Here is a 20,740-nt window from a genome sequence, read left to right as displayed (position 1 = left end):
AAATCTTCATTCTCCAGATCAAGGGTCTGTGGGGAGACTGCTGGGCTCGGCTGGGCAGCTGTTCCAGGACCCCCAGGATGAAGAGCCAGTGGCTAACTATGGCCGGTTTTCCTCAAGGCATATGTGGATACCATGTCCTTTAAGGCCTGTCACTTCCACCCAAATCCCATTGACCAAAGCAAGCCATATGGCCAAGCCCAAATGAATGGGACAGGAAAGAGCTCGTGTCCTGTGGAAGCGGGGGAGGGTGAGTAATGATCCCTGAACGAGAGTCTATTTCACCACCATATTCAGGACCAGGACAGGGTCAGCAGGCCCGGGGTGAGTGCTTGCTGGAGGGCTTCTCTTTAAAAGGCCAGGTACGCACTTGCCACGCAGCTTCATAGAGGTGCTACACAGCCCTGACATCTCTAGTAATGCAAACAGCCACGCCTGTTGTACTCCTACCATGGGCCACGTATGTATTGCCAACTCTCAACTCAGCCCTGCCAGGTGGTGTTATCACCCCATTTTCCAGTTGAGGAGACTGAGTCTTAGAGAGGTTGGGTGACTTGTCCTGGCCCATAAGGCATTTTGAGGCAGATCCAGGATTCCAAGGCAGGTCTGGGTGCCCCAAGGTCTGTGCGTTCTAGGCTGTGCCGACCTTGAAGGCCTGTGACCTTGGGTGCAGGAGATTCCAGCTTCAAAGGCTGCAAAGAGGCATTTGGGGGCAGAAAGCTCCTTGTGGTCCACATATAAAATAGAATCCTGTGCCTATCTGGGTGCTTTGAGGGGCTGGCTGTAGTGACATCATCTTTCACGAGGCTGGATGAAACTCATCCTTAGTCACCTTTACAGGGTGTGCTGAAAAGGCTGGCTCCAGAGCAGCATGCGAGTAAAGTGGGGTTCTTTATGTGAAATGTCTCACGCCGAAGACATCACATTGGCCCACCGAGAGGTTGGAGATGATGAAGCCGTCATCGCTCATCAGGGTTCCCCCTGCCGTGAGCACAGCTCTGTCACTGGCCGCCTTGCCCATGGAGATGCTCAATAGGTGACAGACTCTTAATTCCACTGCCTGCTCTGGTGGCGTCTTTGCAAGGGCTGCTCGTTGTTCTGTTCGAAGCCATTGATCTTGCTGAGATGGATGGCTCCGTGCTCCTGCCAGCACTTCCCACAGACACTTGGGCTTTGGGTGGTCTGCCATGCAGGTCGCTCCTCGAAGTGACCTTGGAGAATCACGTCTCCGCTTCAGGAGCAGAGACATTGGTATTCATGAGGAAACTGACGATCTCATGCCTCTGGGCTATAAAAGAGCCTTTGTGCAAGGCTAGTAAAACTCCGAAATCAATACTCAGGAGGGCTCTAAGTGTTGGGGGATGAGGCGCAGGTTTGCCTCCAAAATTAGATAAATCAACGTAATGAATTCTTGCAACTCATTTGCATACATTGCTGATTTGATTATAGAGGGAGACGCTGGAAAAGACAGTGCTGTGGGTACATGAGTCGGGGGTTTGACCTCTTTTCTGAGCAGGTTGTGTCTGCAGAGTTTGCACATTTCTCTCCAAATGAAGCTGTCGGTGCTGTGTCTTAGAGAAAGCAGAATGGCTTCAGCCTGCAGAGAAAAGGGCCAACACCCTAGGAAAGGGTTCAGGGGGGCTTGTGAACTTTAGGGATGCCCTGTGTTTCTAGTGGAGTCTGACTCAGCGAGTGACCTCCGGAAGGCAGCTCGATTTCCTAGAAACTCCATCCTGCATCTCTTCCAAATAAGCATCCATGTGCATGAGGCAGGAATGGGGGGGCCTGCTCACAGCCTCATGGGCGTTGGCATGAGGCGGTGGACACATGTCCAGCCCTTGCCCAGGCTGGGAGTTGGTCCTCAGTCTGTGCTCACTCACCTTCTCTCTTCTGTGGAGGAGGCACCAGCTCCTGGAGTCTGGGGGGTGCCAGCAGGGAGAGGCAGCCCTGCACCCCACCTGTATCTTTACACTGCGTTAACTCTGTAGCCTGATCCCAGCCACGTGATGCAGTGCATTAAGCACTTTACTGCTCCAACAGCATCCCAGACACACGGGGAGCGAGGTGCCCACCACAGCGAGGAAAGAGCTGGAGCTGTGACTGATTTCCCAGGCACCCTCCACCCCACCCCTAGGTGGTATTCAACACCGTTTACCTTCATCGAGCAGCCTGGGAGTGCTGCCTCCTCGCAGAGCTGGCCCTTAGGGTAGGTGGTTAAATTCCGTTCATACCAGATCAAGGGCTGGGCCTCAGCCCCGGGAAATAAGGTTTTCCCATTGAAAGTGCTCATTTCACTGGATGTATGCAGACAGGGCTCTAGAAGCCCAGAGTGTGTGTGTGTGCACGCGCGTGTGCACGCGCACATGCATGTGTGCTAGTAGATAATTTTAAGTAAGGGTTGGAAACAGTGTCAAATGAGGAGGTGAAAGCTATGTGAAACCTGAAGATTTCTCAACCGTTAGAAAGGAGGGGAAATTGTAAACTCGCCAACAGAGGATTTGACAGCAGCCCTCTTGACCTCCCGACCGGTCACCTGTGTGTCTGCTGACTGCGATCACACAGGCATCTTGCTGCTCTGTGGGCCTGGCTCCCATGTCCCACCTGCAAGCCTTTGCTCTCAGAGGAGCGCCCAGAGGCCTGGGAGTGCCCTCGCCGGCACCAGTGTGCGGGGTTCCTCCGCTGACCCTGCAGCCTGGCTCTGCACAACCTCTTGGGGCTGAGTGTGGCACTGTCAACAGTTCTGTCTCCATCAGGTCCGCCCCTCATTTGCCCTAGTCCCATGTGTACATTCTGGAACATTCTGGGCAGGAGATTTAGCCAAACCCCGGAATTACTCCTTGCACTTTGCAAGAGTATTCTTGGCTGGCATTGAACAATGAGAATTTGCAGAAATGTGTCATCAGTTTTGCCAAGTGCAAAAACCTCCAAGTCAAGTGTCAAATGACCCCCATGCAAGAAAGGCAGAAAGAGACTTCTGGCAAAATCTGGGCACCTTTAAAGAAAGGAGTCCTGGTAAGGGAGTGTAGGGTCTGGCTTTGTCGCATCACCCCCATGCTCCCTCAGTGCCTCCCCCGCCCTCTGCCCTCCAGCACCTTCACCTGGGGAGGATGGCCTGGTGGCTGGGAGCATGCTCTGGACTCATGCTGCCTGGGTTGGAACGCGGTTCAGCGTTGACCGCCTTGTGATTCTAAGCAAGAAACCTCATCTCTCTCAGCTTCAGGTCTCTCAGCTGTGAAATGGGCATAAAACGGTTCCCACCTCATGGGACCGAGGAATGAATGTGCTGATGCGGTTTCCGTGTTTAGCGCAATGCCTGGCACAGACTTCCCATTTCATATGTGTTACGTGCCAGCGACGTTGCTGGCTGCTGCAGCACGGTCCATCTCCGCAACTCCTCTTGCTTCAGGGTGTGCTCCTCAGCCATGGCTGGGACAGGACGGATGAGGCCAGCTCTGGCCCCAGGGGTGATCCTCCTGCAGGTCACCCTCAGATCTTCCTGCTCTCTTCCACTCTGGGAAGGAGAGGAAGAACAGGAGAAGCAGAGCCCTGCAGGGGGGCAGGTGGCAGAGGCCAGCCTGCTGGGGTCAGACAGAAAGCCCCACACCCAGGGCTTTCATGGTGCCTGGGTTTTCACAGGCACAAGACCTGCTGCCCCAGATAAACTGTACCCACGGGCTAGGATTCCCCCGTCCCTGCGTCCTCCCCTGCCCCAGGCACAGGATGTAAAGTCCCAGTGTTGCAGCCTGGGCTCTGCTGCTCACTAGATTTCAGCCTTTGGGCAAATGACTCCCGGTCCTTGAGACTCAGTTTCCTCTTCTGTAAAATGGACATAATACTGCCTCCTTCTCTGCGTCGTGAAAGGAGCAAACGAGAGACATACACAGGAGAGGTAAACAGTGAGAGCTCCTGGTGCATCTTGGTGACCACACATCTGGGCTTTCTGGAGGTGGGGTGAAGACCGATGACTGTCAGAACATTCTAACTTGACTTTTTACAAGATTGCTGAGAACCTGTTGGGCAGGTATGAGTATCTCCATTTTGCAAATGACAAAATTTTGATGAATCCTGAGGAGGGGGAGAAGCAAGAGACAAAGGGTGGTGCTTCTGGGTGAGCGATTTCAGCTTCCACCGTTTTTAAATTAGAGATGCTCACAGCTGGGCTGGGCTGTGGCGAGGGGGTGAGTTCCCCATCCCTGAAGATGTGCTGCCTGTGGGGTCGTGGTAGAGGAAGAGAAGGACGGGATCGGGGTGGTGGGAGGGTGGAGGAGGACGGGCCAGACCCAAGACTGAGGTGGAGGGGGCCAGGCTGACCACGCCCCGCTCTCCTCAGTCACCAGCTTCCTCCAGGGGCTGACATCTGCCCCAGGGGACACCTTTGTCAGCGTGTTGGATCAAGAAGCCCCACCCCAGGCCCTGGCTCCATGGGGCGTTAGCGAGTGACACGCCGCCCTCTGCTCTCCTGGGATGATGGTCTACAGTGCGGGACAAGCCCTGACGTCTAGCCACAGTGTCAACAGGAGCTGCCCCCCCGCCCCACGTGGGTGAGGGGTCCAGGGCTGCAGATGTCCAATGTGTGATTGCGGGTCCAGGCTGCTGGCCCGAATGCACAGAGTGGACGGGGCAAAGCAACTCCAGAGCGGGGCCCGCGGGAAACGGCGAGTCCGCCTGCTCTGAATGGGCAGCACGCTCGGAGCCAGTCACAGAAGAAACCCAGGCTTGCGTGTGGGCATGCAGTGGAGCCTCCCCGTTTTTAAGTGACAGAACGAATTCAGATTTCCGTAAGGCACTAGGAAGAGCTAAGCAAAGCGTGGTGGTGGACCGGATGGGGGCCTCTGGATAGAGACAGGAGGTTCCTCGGGCCTCTGCCCTCCCTCCCTCCTCCCTCAGGCTGTGTGTGCGTGGTGGGGAGCAGCCTCCAGGCCCCTCCTCCCAGCTGGTCCTCCCCAGGATGCACTGCATCGTCCCTTCCTCCCCTACCGTGTCTGTCCTCTCTTCCCTTCCCTGAGCGTCACCCTGCTGTCCCTTTGGCCCCTCTCTGCCTTGCTCTGGACCCTGCCCCGTTCCCGTCTCTGACCTCCCCGCCATCCTGCTCACGGAGACAGACTTCATGCTGCTCCTGTCCATTCCCGGGACCCACGGAAAGGTGACATCTCAGGGACATCAGATTGGTGTTCTGGCCCCCACATGAACCAGGCGCCAGCCCAGGCACCCGGGCTGACCCAGAAATTCCTGCAAGGCTGTGGAGGGAGCGATTCTGTGCGAGTCTGAGGCCTCAGGGGGACTGGAAGCTTTTGCCTTTGCCTTCTTGGAACGAGCCCTGAGCCCTCCCTGTGAGGAAGCGGGTCCAGCCTGCTGGAGGATGAGAGGCTGTGTGGAGCGGAGCTGAGGAGCTCGGCCGCCAGCTGAAACCACTGCCCAAAGTGCAAATGAGCCCGTCCTGGACCTTCCTTCCCAGCCGGCCTCCGATGGCTGAACCTCGTCACGGGGGTTGGGGGGTGCCCAGGCCACACCAGACATTGCCCGGGCAACTCGCAGACTCTTGAGAAACAGTACTCAGCTGTCGTCTAAGACCCTGAGATTTGGGGTGATTTGTCTTGCTCCTGCTGTCCCCTGAGCCATTCACACCTGATGAGCTTGACCTTGTCCCTTTGGGCTCCGTGTGAATGCCCTGACCCCAAGGAGGCCTCCTCTTGGGCCCTGCCTAGGAGGAACCTGTTAATCTTGCCTTCTCTGGGCCACTGGGCCCTGTGCTCACTGGGGTCTCCCACCTGGACTGTGAGCAGCCTGCGGGCGGCTGGGGCTGGGCGGGCTCCTCCTCAGTCTCAGCATGGCACCAGCAGGTCACCTGCAGATATGGGTGAATGGACGGAGGAAGTAGGCCAGGGCCACGGAGCTTCACGGTGTGGGTCTATGCGTCCCCTGGCCTGCGAGCTCCTGAAGGGCACTGGCTTCTCTGTGTCTTTGATTCCCCAGATCGTCCGACAGGAGGCATGGCCTAAGAGATGCTGGTGGAAAGGGCTCAAAGAGACGATCTGGGGCTTTGAGAAGTTGCTGGAGGAGGGTGTGCCTCCTCAGCAAGAGAAACGCAGGGGAGGAAACGGCTTCTTCAGGGTTGCCCAATAGGATGTGTGTTAACCCCTCCAGAAGCCACAGCACCGGGGGCTTCGGGGCTGAAATTCCTGAAGGAAACCAGACATGGTTCTGTAAAAATACCCTTTCAAAAATAGTAGCTGCTTTGTTTTGCTTCCCAAAGGCCACGGAGTGCAGCTTCCTGATTTGGGAAGACGTGTCTGAACAGCGTCAGGAGGAAGTGGGTTGGGCGCTGGTGGGTCTGCTCAGGAGCCCCGGGGTCCCAGGCCCATCTCTCATGAGAGTCTTGGAGGCCACGTGTGGGCGCGGGGCGGCCGCCTCAACTTGGAGCCCTGCCAGTGAGCAGTGACCTGTGACACGTGGAGACTGTCTCTTTTTCATCCTATTTGACTCCTCCTTCCCTCCCCCCGCCCCTCCCTCTGCCCGCCTCAGTGTATAACCATGTGGTTACAGAACTGCGGGGTCTCACAAACTGAGGGGTGAGTCCCAGTTCTATCACTTCCCAGCTGTGACATCTTGGTCAAGTAACTTAACATCTCTGGCCTCATTTCCTTCATCTGTAAAACGGGAATGACAAGAGTCTGATTATTACTCTCATTTCCCCCATGAGGAAAATGAGGCTCAGAGGGTTATGATGGGGAATCAGGAGGTGACCTTGTCTGCTTCTGAGGCTCCTGCTCTTGGTGGCTCTAAGGGCCACACAGCACATCAGGGGCCTGGAGAGGAGTGCCCTCCTGGCTGGGAGCCCCGCTCTGACCCGCTGGGCTCTCTGACCCCGCATGGCGCTCCCTCAGGCTCGCTGGGCCCGCTCCTCCTCTGAGAGCGCACGTGGACACCACCTTCCAGACCGTCAGCCATGGTTGTCCCTGAGTTGTGGAGTTGGAGCTGATGTTTCCTCCTTTCGATGTTCTGTGTTTTCCAGAAGTTCTGCCTTGTACTGCCCTGTATTTGTGGTCAGAAAGACAAAAACAATAAACGCCATTTAGAAAAAAATAGCTTTTGCTGGCCACGTCTGCTTCCTGGTCTCTTTAGGGACTCACAGAGGCCCTGAGGGAGGCTGGAGGGACTTCTGTGGGGGGCAAAGGCCATCGAGTCATAGGTGGGGGCCACTGGGCAGAAGGGGCCAGGTGCAGGGTCGGCAGGCTGTCCCGGTCCACGTGGCCTCTGCAGGGACTGAGCCTGCTCCTTGGGCTGGCGGCCTGCAGGAACCAGCACACAGTCCAGCCTCAGCCAGAGCCACAGGGAAGATCTGTATTGGGTGAACCCTGCAATTCCCTCCCTCCGCAGTGTTTTCTAGAACTATTACCTCCTGCCACTCTGCCTTTGGGGTACTGTTTTTTCCTTCTCTCTGCTGATTATAAAACCCCAACCCCTTGGTCAGGGGTTGGGACATTTTGACCCAACTCTTCTGCTCCTGTGGACATTTTGACCCCAAGCACATTCTGAATGCAAGCATTTTATCAGAATTACCCAACAGGGATGAATTTTCATCTGGAAAGTACAAGAATTCCACAAGGAACTCCATTAAGCCAATTTAATCCCTTTATCAATTTTCGATACAGCACAGTTAAACCATTTCCGATGTTTCCGTTTCCATTTTGCTGAAATTATTTTCATAGAGATCAATTCTTTTGCATTTAGAATTTCATAGTGGAGATTTGCTTCATAAATCAGTTTTTTTATCCATCTCGAACTACTAATTGCAGCTTCTGCCATCGCAAGCGGCTGTGGTTTCCAACAAGGAGCATTTTCCTGGGCTATGTTATGGTTTGTATTATTTCTGAGTTAGTCCATGAGGAAACAGTGAGTGATTTTATGAGGCAGGGAGATAGCGGGGCAGGGAGCGAGGAGGAGGGGAGAGGGAAGGAGCAGGAGGGAGACAGAGGGGCCTCTGGGCAGAAACAGGCCTGCAGCTGCTCTGGTGTATAGAGTGGGAGGGGGCAAAGGTCAGAGCCACAGGGTCATCACATGGCACAGTCCTGGTCAAAAACTGTCCTCCTCCCTCTCTGCCAGTCCCAAGGCTCCTCCTGGAGCATTCCAGCTGGCACTGACGGGGCACGCGTGTGGCCACCTGGCACATGGGCTAGAGGGTGAGACTGAGGGGCTGCCAGCCGCCACATTCTGCCACAGGAACAGAGCCTGTCGAAGTAGGAGGGTCAAGGAGCAGAGAAGAACAGCGGACCAAGAGACAGGAGGGAGGCCCATGGGCCTCAATCATTCCAGATCCTGGATCCAGCTGTGCCTGAGACCAACTCCCCAAGCTGTCCCATTACAACAATCAAACGCCTCCATTTTCTTTGGCTTAAGGTAATTGATTTGGGGTTCTGTCACTTGCAACTAAACATGTTCTCCCAAATACCCCCCAGCTCTACACTCACGAGGCTGCGGTGTCTGCCCCATCTCTCATGTTGTTTTGATGTCCCCAAATGTCTTGTGGTAACCTCCTTCTCTTCTCCTCACTGCCCCCTCTGCTCAGGGCTGACATACCAGGAGTCCATTTACTGTTCCTTCTTCAGATGTCTATCGAGTGCCTAGCCTGTTACAGATGGTGTGCTGGAGAATGGGGAATGGCGGGTGGGGGCATTCGGCACAAACTTTTTGTTGAATCTCTCTGATCCTCAGTTTCCTTTCCAGTAAAATGGGTATATCACAATTACTGCATGGGTGTCTGTGAGGAACAACAGAGCACACGTTTGCAAATGCAGGGTGTCTGGATCGCAGTAGAACTTACTACTCGAGCATTGACAGGAAGGATGCCCCTGGGCCTGGTGAAGGAGCCTCAGGATGGCTTCAATGGTCTCCTCGCTCTTGGAGGGCAAGGAGCTAGTGACGTGAGACTCATCTGCTGGGAGGGGAAACCTCAGAGTCGAGAAGCCAAGACGGGTCAGGGCTCCGAGAGGGACAGGCTGAGCGCCCAGCCCGCGCCTGCAGCAGTGAGTGGGGGCAGCAGTGGGCAGCCCTCGGGACAGGCCCTCCTGGCTCCCTGGAGACCTGGTTTGGTGTGTGGACACCATTCCACCTGCTGCGTCTGGACTTTTGGATGCGTGGGGGAAGCCAAATCCTCAGAAATGAGCTGGCGCCCCCATTTCTCTTGGGGCCTCCAACCTCCCATCCATCAGTCTCTGCCGTTTACCAGAGTCCGGAATGGTGCCTTCTATGGCGTCCTGGGCCCTGGTTCTGGCCAAGACATTTATTAGAAACAGGGTGGGGTCCCTAGCAAGACTCGCGTTAGCTCTCTGAGCCTGCCCCTGGCACTCCGGCCGGCCATGCAGCTGGGGGCACCTGCTCATTGGTGGCAAGTTAGCCTCTGTGCGTATGTCGAAATCTGGGAGTGGGGAAGCTGGGACAGGTGTTTTTTAGACCAGCATATTCAGTACTTGAATATTATTTTATATTTGGAAAACTAAAAAGAAACTCCTGTAGTTTTAATAAAACAAAGAAAGTAAAGCTCGACAAATTGCCCCGGCTGCAGAGAGACATAGATGATAGTGCGTTCTCACAGGCAGAGGAGGGTGGCAGATATATGTCTTGGGTGGGGACATGCCGCTGTAGCAGGCTGTCACTCTGCACTGCTCCAGGCTGCCTCACCTGGATCAGACCCAAACTGATGCAGGATCAGCTCCCTTGTCGCACATCCTCAGGTAACAGAGTTGGAATGTTGTGTTAGACACGTCCCTCTTTACCACAAAGGACACGTATCACGTTATAGAGAATGGGCTGTGAGGGTGCTAAAAGTTGTGTAATCCACATATATTCCCCTAGGTCACCAAAAAATACCAGGGAGGGGAGGGGGCTTGAGCCTCTGTAGTGAAGCAGGGGCCAGTGAGGGGCAGAGGAATCTACTGTGGGTATACTGGGAAGATCTATCCTCCTTCCTCTATCCTCAGCTGAGACTTTGAAGCCTGGGGGCCCTCTCAGACACGGCCAGGAGCCCTGGACCCTGGTCCTCAGCTCTGTCCATGGAGACCAGGAAGGACGGGAGACTCAAGTCAGATGACCTGGTCTGAGTTGCAGTTGTGTTACTTATTAGCTGTGTGACCACGGGCAACTCATTTAACCCCAGTTTCCATCTTTACGAGCCAGGGCGGCAGTTCCTCCCTTCTTCTCCTGAGCATCGGGGTACCCCTGTCTTCTCTCCCTGTAAGACTGTAAGCAGTAGTTGTATCTCAAAGATCCTCGACTAGAACCAACACAAGTAATAACCAACATCTGCCGAGAGCGTCTGTGCCAGGCACCTTCAAATGCTTTCACATGTACTTACTCCGTGAATCCTCCCCACGACCTCGGGGCCAGGTACTATTATTACCCTTTTTTACAGATGGGGCAACTGAGGCAGGGAAAGCTACAAGAGGAAGTGCCAGTGTTTGGGCGTGGGCGGCCCGGCCCCGAGTCTGGGCTGGTGGGTGCCCCACTGACCCGCCTCCAATAAAAGTCCCACCAGTCAGTGGGGGAGTGGACAGCGATGCCTGGCCCAACCCTGGCCACCTCCGCCTGGGGGCCTGAGAAGGGATAGGGACTCCAGCTGATCTTCGGGAACCCAGGAGCTTTCCGTGGGCACGGAACCGGCAATGTCTCTTTGTCTTCCTCTTAGGCTTTCCTCAAACTCTTCCACACTGGCTTTCTGATGAATCCTTCTCTTGTTCCATGGAGAGAAGCTTCCGGTGGTGGGAACTGAGGCCCAGAGTGGTGACTTGTCGAGGTCACACGGCCCACTGCTGACAAGAGGAGCTTGAATGGGTTGGCGGCAGTGTCCTCCCCAGCTGTAAGTCGCATGACTTCATGGTCCTGCCAACGTAATTTTTAAGCTATAATATGTTACAAATGTAATGGGGGGAGGGAGAGAGAGACAAAGAGAGAAGGGGCTCCTTGTTTTCCTGTTTCAGACTGAGATTCCCAACTTCGGGGAATTCTGCCTGGTGGGCAGGCTGACTCTGAAGACGGACACCAAATCGAGGGCCGAGGAAGTGAGCCGTCAGTCTGCTGGCCTCGGGGAAAGAGCTTAGCCGGGGACCAAAGAGGCGCAGTCAGGCCTCCTGCTCCCTTCCCGCTGACGGTGACAGACGTGGTGCCTGGCAGAACGTGGTCATCCTGGGGGGGCTAGCGGGGAGGCAGCTCTGTCTGGGACAGTCGAAGAGGCCTCATTACTGAGGCCTGGGGACAGACACCCCGAGTTGCTGAGGCCCGCTCCTGCCCACACCCAGAGGTTAGCACGTGGGCTTCGGGCCAGGCTTGGAAATCCAGCTCAGCCATTTACCCGCTGTGAGATCTTGGGCAAGTCACTTACTCACTCTGTGCCTCAGTTTCCTCGTGTGAAAAGTAGTGATTTTAACAGTCGCCACCTCAGATGGCTGTTGTTGGGTTAAATGAGATAAGCGGGTACAGTGTGTGGGCACTCAATAAAGTAGCGATTGTTAGGACTAATATTATCATTAGCCTTAATTACGGCTATCAGCTACATACCCAGACTGTTTGAGCCTTGTTCCTGGGGTGATACATGCAAGAAATGTGACAGTCAGAAATGTTTGCAGAGTTTACACATGTGATTCCTCGCTGAGGCACCAGACTACGGTGGAGGGGACTGTGTGACAAGAAGCATTAAGTCACAGTGAATCTTAGCTCCACTTATTCTTATGGGGACTCCAATGGGTCACCTCATCTCTCTGAGCCTCAATTTCCTCATCTACAGAATGGGAATCTATTGGTTAGAAATGCTTTTAACTGGGGTGAGAGAAAACTCAACTAACACTCGCCTAGACGAAGAGGGATTTTTTTTTAAACTCACCTCACCAGAAGTCTGGAATAGACGGTCCAGTGTTATTGCAATGGCTCCCAGCAGGGGCCCTGACGCTATCTTTTTCTTTTCCCATTCTTAGTGTGTAGGCTCTGTCCTCATGTTTGCTGCCTCATCGCCTCAAAATGGCTGCTCCACCTCCAACCTCTGGTTTGTGTTCTAGTCAGAAAGAAAAATAAGGGAGTCTGTGTTCAGAAGAGGGGCCTTTGGCTTATATCTTGTTGGCCAGAAGCATGGTGAATGATCACCCCTAACATCAGCGGGGTCTGGGAAATGGACTCCTTTAGCTCCCTGGAGTTGTTAGCAGAGGAAGGCAGTGTGGATGCCCTTCAGATAGCCAATCTGTAAGGTCTGCGTGGCGCCTCGGGGAGGACGAGTGTAAATGCTAACCTAGTGCTGACACAGATGAAGTGTCCAGGGAAGGAACACTTTATCCTCATTAGCGAAGTCTGGTAAAGAATGAATTCAAAAAAGGGAAAGATTAATATCTTATGGTGCAAATTGGGCCTTAATAGATGAATTTCCTTCTAGCTCTCCTCCTGGCCTGCACTGGCCTGGTGGGCCTGCCCTTGTGTCCCCCATGTCCCACAAAGCTCCCACTGAAGTTGCCTGCGTGGGGGCCGATCTGAGGCCCCCGTCTTCGTGGACTCTCTCTTCAGCCTGGAGCTCTGTGCCGCCCGGAGAAAGTGGGCAGTGCGCACCAGTCACTGAACCCCGGAGCGCGGGTTCGGCCGGAGTCAGGCAGTGCCTCCCTCACTCCTATCAGACCTCTTGGCTGACCTGCACCTTCCCGCTCCACCCTGATTCCCTTGGGGGTTTCAGGGCTGAGGCCCTGAGAGGTTCAGCCCAGCCTCCTAACCTCTTTAGAAAGATATAGTCCTGTTCTGCATGGTTTTGTTTTTAAGTGTACTTTAAAAAATGTGCTTATCCAGATACCATGCAGAATTCACAATAACACTCTGGGTGTCTACTGCAATAGCGTTTCCTTTGGGCTCCCGAGGGTTCACTGACCGGGGTAAATTATGCACGCAGGAGGTTAAGGAAGAAAATGTATTAATTTCATAGTCAACCACAGGCCTCATCGTACAGCCAGCAGCTCACTTCTCACTGGTCTCGGTGGCTAATGAATGTGAACCTCAAACCGGGGCTCGTTCCTCCTGGACTTTAATGGAGGCAGATGTCAAGACTTTTGAGAGCCGGAGGGTGGCGGAATGGATTGCTATAAGGAACAACCTAGAGGACTAAACAAACTGACCTGCTGGTTCCTGGGTGTGAGTGACCAAGGGACAGCCCTGAGGCTGGACGCAGGGTGGCAGCCACTGATCTACGGGTCTCCGGACAAACAGAAGCTGATTATGGCATCTTCTGATTTATTCCCGGGCTGAAGGGGGTTGAGTTGAATAACAACCCCCTGGAAAGTGGGGATTAAACACATCTTTCTGCCCAGACTCCCCTGCGTTATGAGCCTCGCTAGGAAATCTCAGTTGGGCCCCAGGCCATGGACACAGTGAAGGAGACGGGGATGGCCGGGTTTAGATGGCTGGCTCGGTTGTGCTTTGACCAACGGTATCATCAATCTTGAAACTTTTGGGAAATTGTATGGATTTTGTGGGGGGAGGAGACTAGCTGTATTTGTGGGTTAGAAAGCCTTATAAATACAAAGCATAGTTCTTGGTAGGATTTGTGAAGTTCTCTGTGATGTTTTACATCCATCCTTAACGCCTAACATTTATTGGAGCACTTCCTGTGTGTCGGCACTGTGCTGAGGTCTTTTCATGGATGAGCCTCATGTATTAATCCTCGCTACAACTCTAGGAGGGGGGGACGATTTTATCCTCACATTGAAGATGAGGAAATTCAGGATCCAAGAAGTCGCTCACCTGGGGTCACATCATAAGTGTTGGATCAGAGACCAGAGCTCCTGTCATTCTGAGTTCATTCTGGAATAAATGGCCAGGCAGGTGAGACCAACGGGTGAGGCCAGGGAGTCGGGCACCTGGGTTCTGCTGTCTCCCTCTCCAGATATCAGTTTCTCCCCCTGAGAAATGAGGGGTCGTATTAGTCAGGATTCTCCAGAGAAACAGAACCAATAAGGGTGTGTGTGTGTGTGTGTGTGTGTGTGTGGTGTATGTACGTATAATATATATATGAAGAGATTTATTATAAGGAATTGGCTCACGTGATGATGGAGGCTGACAAGTCCTAAGATCTGTAGTCAGCAAGCTAGACCGATGGTGTGATTCCAGCCCGAAGGTTGGTAGGCTCGAGACCCAGAAAGGGCCGATGTTTCTGTTTGGGTCAGATGGCAAGAAAAAACTGATCAACGTCCCAGCTTGAAGGCAGGCAGGCAGGAGGAATTCCCTCTTACTTGTGGGAGGGTCAGCCTTTTTGTTCTTTTCAGGCCTTCAGTGGATTGGATGAGGCCCACCCACACTGGTGAGGGCAATCTGCTTTACTCAGTCTACCGACTCAAAAGTAGATCTCATCCAGAAGCAACCTCACAGACAGGCCCATTATAATGTCTGACCAAATGTCTGGGTACCTGTGACCCAGTCAAGTTGATGTGTAAAATTAACCACGGCAGGGCTGGTCTCCCAGGTCTTCCGGACTTTTCCAGGCGAGATATTCTCTGCCCAAGAATTAACGTCAGCCCCACCTAGCCTGAGCTTGTCGTGCCCCTTCATACACGGTAGATTGTCCCTCAGTGGCCAGATTCGTGGCCAGGTAAGCTCCCAGCACTGACTCTTTACCACCTCCCAGTCCTTGCCTGAGGCCCCACAAAGCCTAATGGCTGAGTCCAAAAATTACGACCACAGCTTGTCACTAATTTCCAAAGAGTAACCGACCGGGAATCACAGATCACTAGTTCTCCAAAGGTTGCAAAGGCCTGACTGAGGCATGCAAAGTTTCCTACCTCAGTCAACCAGGACCCCGCTGACTAAAACCTTAATACACATCATCTGGAGATCTTGTTGAAATGCAGATTCTGATTTGGCAGATCTGGGATGGGGCAGGTTCCATATGTCTAACAAGCTCCCAGGTGGTGCTGATGCTGCTGGGCTGCAAACCACACCTTGAGCAGGAAGAATCTAGAGACACTCAGTTCACTGGTTGAGAATTTACTACGCTTCAAATTTAGGTCATTTTCTGCCAAGCTTCAGCAAATCTCAAACACAAATCTATATTTTCCATTGTGTAGAATGCTGTTTCCATCATTTTGTTGCTGTTAAGATTTTTGTATTTGTAACTCCATAAGGAAACCTCTCTTTCCCATTTTGCTGAGAACAGAAAACCAATCTGAATTTTTTCTCAAAACTTACTTATCTGCCCTTGGTTCTCATTCCCTGTTGAGCTGTAGATTTTGAGCAGATAAAACAATGTCCCCTTCTGCAGACTTTTCAGGCCTTCCCTTCTAGTCTCAATGTCAAAACAATCCTGATTCCACATGCAAGTGGAAGACACTGGAGAACTGGATAAGACGATGACCCTTGTGTTTGGGTGTGTGCTGATGCAGGGGATTCAAAATGGCGCTCAATGCCTTTGCGCCCAACTCCACGCCCTCCATACCTTGAGTTGGTGGGGAACACCACCGTGCTCCCAGCCTCCCACAGCTGGAGCCTGCCTCCCTCCTGACCTCTGAGCTTCTTGGGGTGAGAATCTTGTTAGCCCTTCTCTGTGACTCTGGTACCTGGCTCATTAGGTGCCTAATAAATGTGTGCATTAAATGTATACCTCTCATGGGGTTTTACTTTATCTCCCTGCCTGAGGGGATAAGAGACCTGACCCCACAGCCAGTGACAGTGAAGGCAGATTCCTCATGGCTTTCCTGAACCAGCCTATAAACTCATGCAGAAAAGACCTGGAGGCCATTTCATCGAGCCTAATGAGTTGATAAACTGAGGCCAGGTCGGGCCGATGACTTAGCTGGGACTCTACAGCAAGTTTGAGAATAGCTAGGCCTGGATTCTGGCTGCCCTGACATGGGTCTCTTCCTCCTCCTCCTTTGGGATTTCATTTGTTTTTCCACTAAAAAAATATCAAGAAGAAAGATAGGAGGGAGGAGACAAGATGGCGGCGTAGGCAGACTCTGAACTCCCCTCCTCCCGTGGACACAGCCAATTTACAACTACTCGTGGAAAAATTACCCCTGAGACAGAACTGAAAACTGGATAAGAGGAACTCCCGCAACAACGGACAATCCTAACTGGGGTGGAAGAGGCAGAGACTCCCTTCTGGAGAGGAAAAACGCCGCCTTCACAAGCCGCCAGCTTCACGGCTGCCGGGAGCAGCTCACAGGTACGCAGCCTCCCTGGAGGCGCGGGGCCCTGAGCCAGGAGCGCCCCCGCTGTGGGCATTTTGTGGACCCAGCACAATCGACATCAGCGGCATAATATCTGACTGTGCCTGCTACTAAAGCATTGGGGAGCAGCCCCAGAAAACCCAGTTCACAAAGAAAGTAAAACTGGCTCTTAAAGGGCCCGCGCACAAACTCACCCATTCCACAAAGCAACCTAAAATCACCAGAAAGAAAGGTGCACAGTGCTGGGGTGAAAAGAGACTCACCTAATAGGCCCTGAGTGCATCTCGGTGAGGGGTGAAACCTCTCCAGGGACTGGGACATTGGCGGCGGCCATTGTTGTGGCCTGGTGTGAGCGTGCTGACACAGACGCCATTGGAGTGCTCCCTGAGGCCTGCTAGCCCAGGGTCTGCTCCACCCACTAGAGCACCGATTTAATCCAGCTCAGCCAGGGCAGGCAGCCCACCCTAGAGACTGGCCCCACCCAACAACAAGCCCTCAGGCAACTTGTGGGCCTGCATAGAATGGTGACTGGATTCTCTGCAGCCTGGCAACTGAGCCGACTTGAGCGGGCAGGGTGTGCACAAGGAGCGGGTGGAGAGTGTGGGGTGGTGGCGGAGTGTGTGGGGCTCCCGCCGTGGAGAGACTGGGTCCTCTTGGGGAGGTCGGGGCGCTCACACGGGGCAGGACTGTGTTGACTGTGTGTGTGGACCTGTGGGCAACAGGGCTTGTCAGCTGCAGAAGACTTGTGCTTCTCAAAGACCTACATAGGAGGTTTGCCCCACCTTCCAAAGCCTGAAACAATTGGGTGCTCCTGTGCCTGAGGCCAGCCCCACCCAGCTGCAATCCTCAGAGAGCTGACAAGAGACCTAATAGGCTAGAGGCTTATAGCAATTGTAAGGCCCTGAGCCTAACAACCTGGCACGCTGGGGGCCTACTCACTTAAAAGAAATACTGCAACACAAATGTGGTATTAGAACTTACAGCCAACTGTGCTGGGGCTCCCCACACCTGATAAAGAGACTGAAGGGCCCACAACAACTACAAGCAGCTGAGCATAACAACAGCTGGCCAGGAGCATAACTCAGCCTCCCTGGGCGCCTATAGGGAGAGCACACAGGCCACAACAGAAGGACACACGTAGCCCACATAGGGGCCACCCCTGGAACATTGAGAACTGAGGGAAGCACACTGGAAGCTTCCTAAGGCATCACTTACATAAGGTCACCTATCCAAGAGCAGGAGACGTACCTGACCTACCTAATACGTAGACACAAGCACAGGGAAAGAGGCAAAATGAGGAGGCAAAAGAATACATTCCAAGTAAGGGAACAGGACAAAACCCCAGAAAAGGAACTAAGTGAAACAGAAATGAGCAACCTACCCGACAGAGAGTTCAAACTAAGAGTGTTAAGGATGCTCACTGATCTGGGGAGAAGAATAGATGAACTCAGTGAGAATGTCAATAAAGAAATGGAAGATATAAAAAAGAACCAATCAGAAATGACGAATACAATACTGGAAATGAAAAATTCATTAGAGGGACTCAAAAGCAGAGTAGAGGATACAGAAGAACGGATCTGTGAGCTGGAAGAAAGACTAGAAGAAATTACCCAAGGTGAACAGGTAAAAGAGAAAAGAATTAAAAAGAGTGAGGACAGTCTAAGGGACCTCTGGGACAACATCAAGCGCACTAACATCCGTGTTATAGATGTCCCGGAAGGAGAAGAGCGAGACAAGGGGGCAGAGAATCTATTTCAAGAAATAATAGATGAAAACTTCCCTAACCTAAGGAAGGAAACAGACATCCAGGTACAGGAAGCACAGAGAGCCCCAAACAAGATAAACCCAAAGAGGCCCACACCAAGACATATCATAATCAAAATGTCCAGAATTAAAGATAAAGAGAGAATCCTAAAAGCCGCAAGAGAATGTCAAGTTACATACAAAGGAAACCCCATAAGGCTATCAGCTGACTTCTCAGCAGAAACCTTACAGGCTAGAAGAGAATGCCACGATATATTTAAAGTGCTAAAAGGAAAAAACTTACAGCCAAGGATACTCTACCGAGCGAGGTTATCATTCAAAATGGAAGGAGAGATCAAAATTTTCCCAGATAAGCAAAAATTAAAGGAGTTTGTCACCAAGAAACCAGTGCTACAAGAAATGTTAAAGGGAGTGATTTAAGGGGAAAAGAGAAGACCACAAATAGGAAAAATTATCTATTTCCATGATTAGAACGTAATGGATACAAATGCACAAAAAAGAGGTTAGATATGATATCAAAAACATAAAAGGAGGGAGGAGGGGAGTTATGAGTACAGCTTTCAGACAGAGGTCAAACTAAAGTGACCATCAATTCTGTATAGAAGAAGTAAGGAACAGAGAAGGACTACTAAAACACTGAGAAAAAAAAAAAAAGTTAAAAAATGGCAGTAAGTACATACTTATCAATAGCTACTTTAAACGTCAATGGACTAAATGCTCCAATTAAAAGGCATAGGGTGGCTGACTGGATAAAAAAACAAGACCCATATATATGCTGCATACAAGAGACACACTTCAGACCTAAAGATACTCACAAACTGAAAGTGAAGGGATGGAAAAAGATACTCCACGCAAATGGCAATGAAAAGAAAGCTGGGGTAGCAGTACTCATATCAGACAAAATAGACTTTAAAACAAAAACTGTAAAAAGAGACAAAGAAGGGCATTACATAATGATCAAGGGAACACTCCAACAAGAGGATATAACACTTGTAAATATCTACCCACCCAATGTAGGTGCACCTAAATATATAAAGCAATTATTAACAGACATAAAAAGAGAAATAGACAGTAACACAATAATAGTAGGGGACTTTAACACTCCACTTACACCAACGGATAGATCATCCAAACAGAAGATCAATAAGGAAACATTGGCCTTAAACGACACACTAGAACAGATGGACCTAGTAGATATATACAGAGCATTCCATCCAAAACCGAAGAATACACGTTCTTTTCAAATGCACATGGAACATTCTCCAGGATTGATCACATATTAGGCCACAAAACAAGTCTCCATAAATTTAAGAAGATTGAAATAATACCAAGCATCTTTTCTGACCACAACGGTATGAAACTAGAAATCAACTATAGGAAGAAAATCAGAAAAGCCACAAATACATGGAGATTAAACAAAATGCTACTGAACAACGACTGGGTTAATGAAGAAATCAAAGAAGAAATCAAAAAATACCTGGAGACAAATGAAAATGAAAATACGACATGCCAGAATTTATGGGATACAGCAAAAGCGGTTCTAAGAGGGAAGTTTATAGCGATACAGGCCTATCTCAACAAACAAGAAAAATCTCAAATAAACAATCTAACAATGCACCTAAAGGAATTGGAAAAAGAAGAACAAACCAAGCCCAAAATCAGTAGAAGAAGGGAAATAATAAAAATCAGAGCAGAAATAAATGAAATAGAGACCAAAAAAACAATAGAAAAAATTAATAAAACCAAGGGCTGGTTCTTTGAAAAGATCAACAAAATAGACAAACCTTTAGCTAGACTCACCAAGAAAAAAAGAGAGAAGGCACAAATAAGTAAAATCAGAAATGAAAGAGGAGAGGTTACAACAGACACCTCAGAAATACAAACGATTATAAGAGAATACTATGAAAAGCTATATGCCAACCAATTCGACAATCTGGAAGAAATGGATAAATTCTTAGAATCATACAACCTTCCAAAACTGGATCAAGAAGAAGTAGAGAATTTGAATAGACCAATCACCAGTAAGGAGATCGAAACAGTAATCAAAAACCTCCCCAAAAATAATAGTCCAGGACCAGACGGCTTCCCTGGTGAATTCTACCAAACATTCAAAGAAGACTTAATACCTATCCTTCTCAAACTCTTCCAAAAAATTGAGGAGGCGAAAAAGCTCCCTAACTCATTCTACGAAGCCGACATTACCCTGATACCAAAACCAGACAAGGACAACACAAAAAAAGAAAATTACAGGCCAATATCACTGATGAACATCTATGCGAAAATCCTCAACAAAATACTAGCAAATCGCATACAACAATACGTTAAAAAGATTATACACCATGATCAAGTGGGATTCATTCCAGGTATGCAGGGATGGTTTAACATTCGCAAATCAATCAACGTAATACACCACATTAATAAAATGAAGAACAAAAATCACATGATCATCTCAATAGATGCAGAGAAAGCATTTGACAAGATACAGCATCCATTTATGATAAAAACTCTGAATAAAATGGGTATAGAAGGAAAGTACCTCAACATAATAAAGGCCATATATGAGAAACCCACAGCTAATATCATCCTCAATGGTGAAAAACTGAAAGCTATCCCTCTAAGAACAGGAACCAGACAAGGATGCCCACTGTCACCACTCCTATTTAACATAGTATTAGAAGTCCTAGCCAGAGCAATCAGGCAAGAGAAAGAAATAAAAGGGATCCAAATTGGAAAGGAAGAAGTGAAACTGTCACTATTTGCAGATGACATGATTTTATATATAGAAAACCCTAAAGAAT

The 20,740-nt window shown here is 50.9% G+C and overlaps 1 long non-coding RNA gene across 1 annotated transcript; it reads right to left on the bottom strand.

Moving 5' to 3' along the window:
- Positions 1 to 7,615: 7,615 nt before the first annotated feature.
- On the bottom strand, positions 7,616 to 16,559 carry LOC147916922 (uncharacterized). The gene is made up of 4 exons (XR_015552524.1): positions 16,442 to 16,559; positions 13,759 to 13,916; positions 11,870 to 12,037; positions 7,616 to 10,872 (listed from the first exon to the last, which is right to left on the bottom strand). It is a non-coding gene; the product is annotated as an uncharacterized LOC147916922 (long non-coding RNA).
- Positions 16,560 to 20,740: the final 4,181 nt, after the last annotated feature.

This window comes from Ceratotherium simum, chromosome 6, assembly GCF_057802395.1.
Source record: "Ceratotherium simum simum isolate JZ-2026a chromosome 6, ASM5780239v1, whole genome shotgun sequence".
NCBI lineage: Eukaryota > Metazoa > Chordata > Mammalia > Perissodactyla > Rhinocerotidae > Ceratotherium > Ceratotherium simum.
Note: the sequence above shows the minus strand (reverse complement) of the source record. Positions and strands in the feature narration are given on the sequence as shown.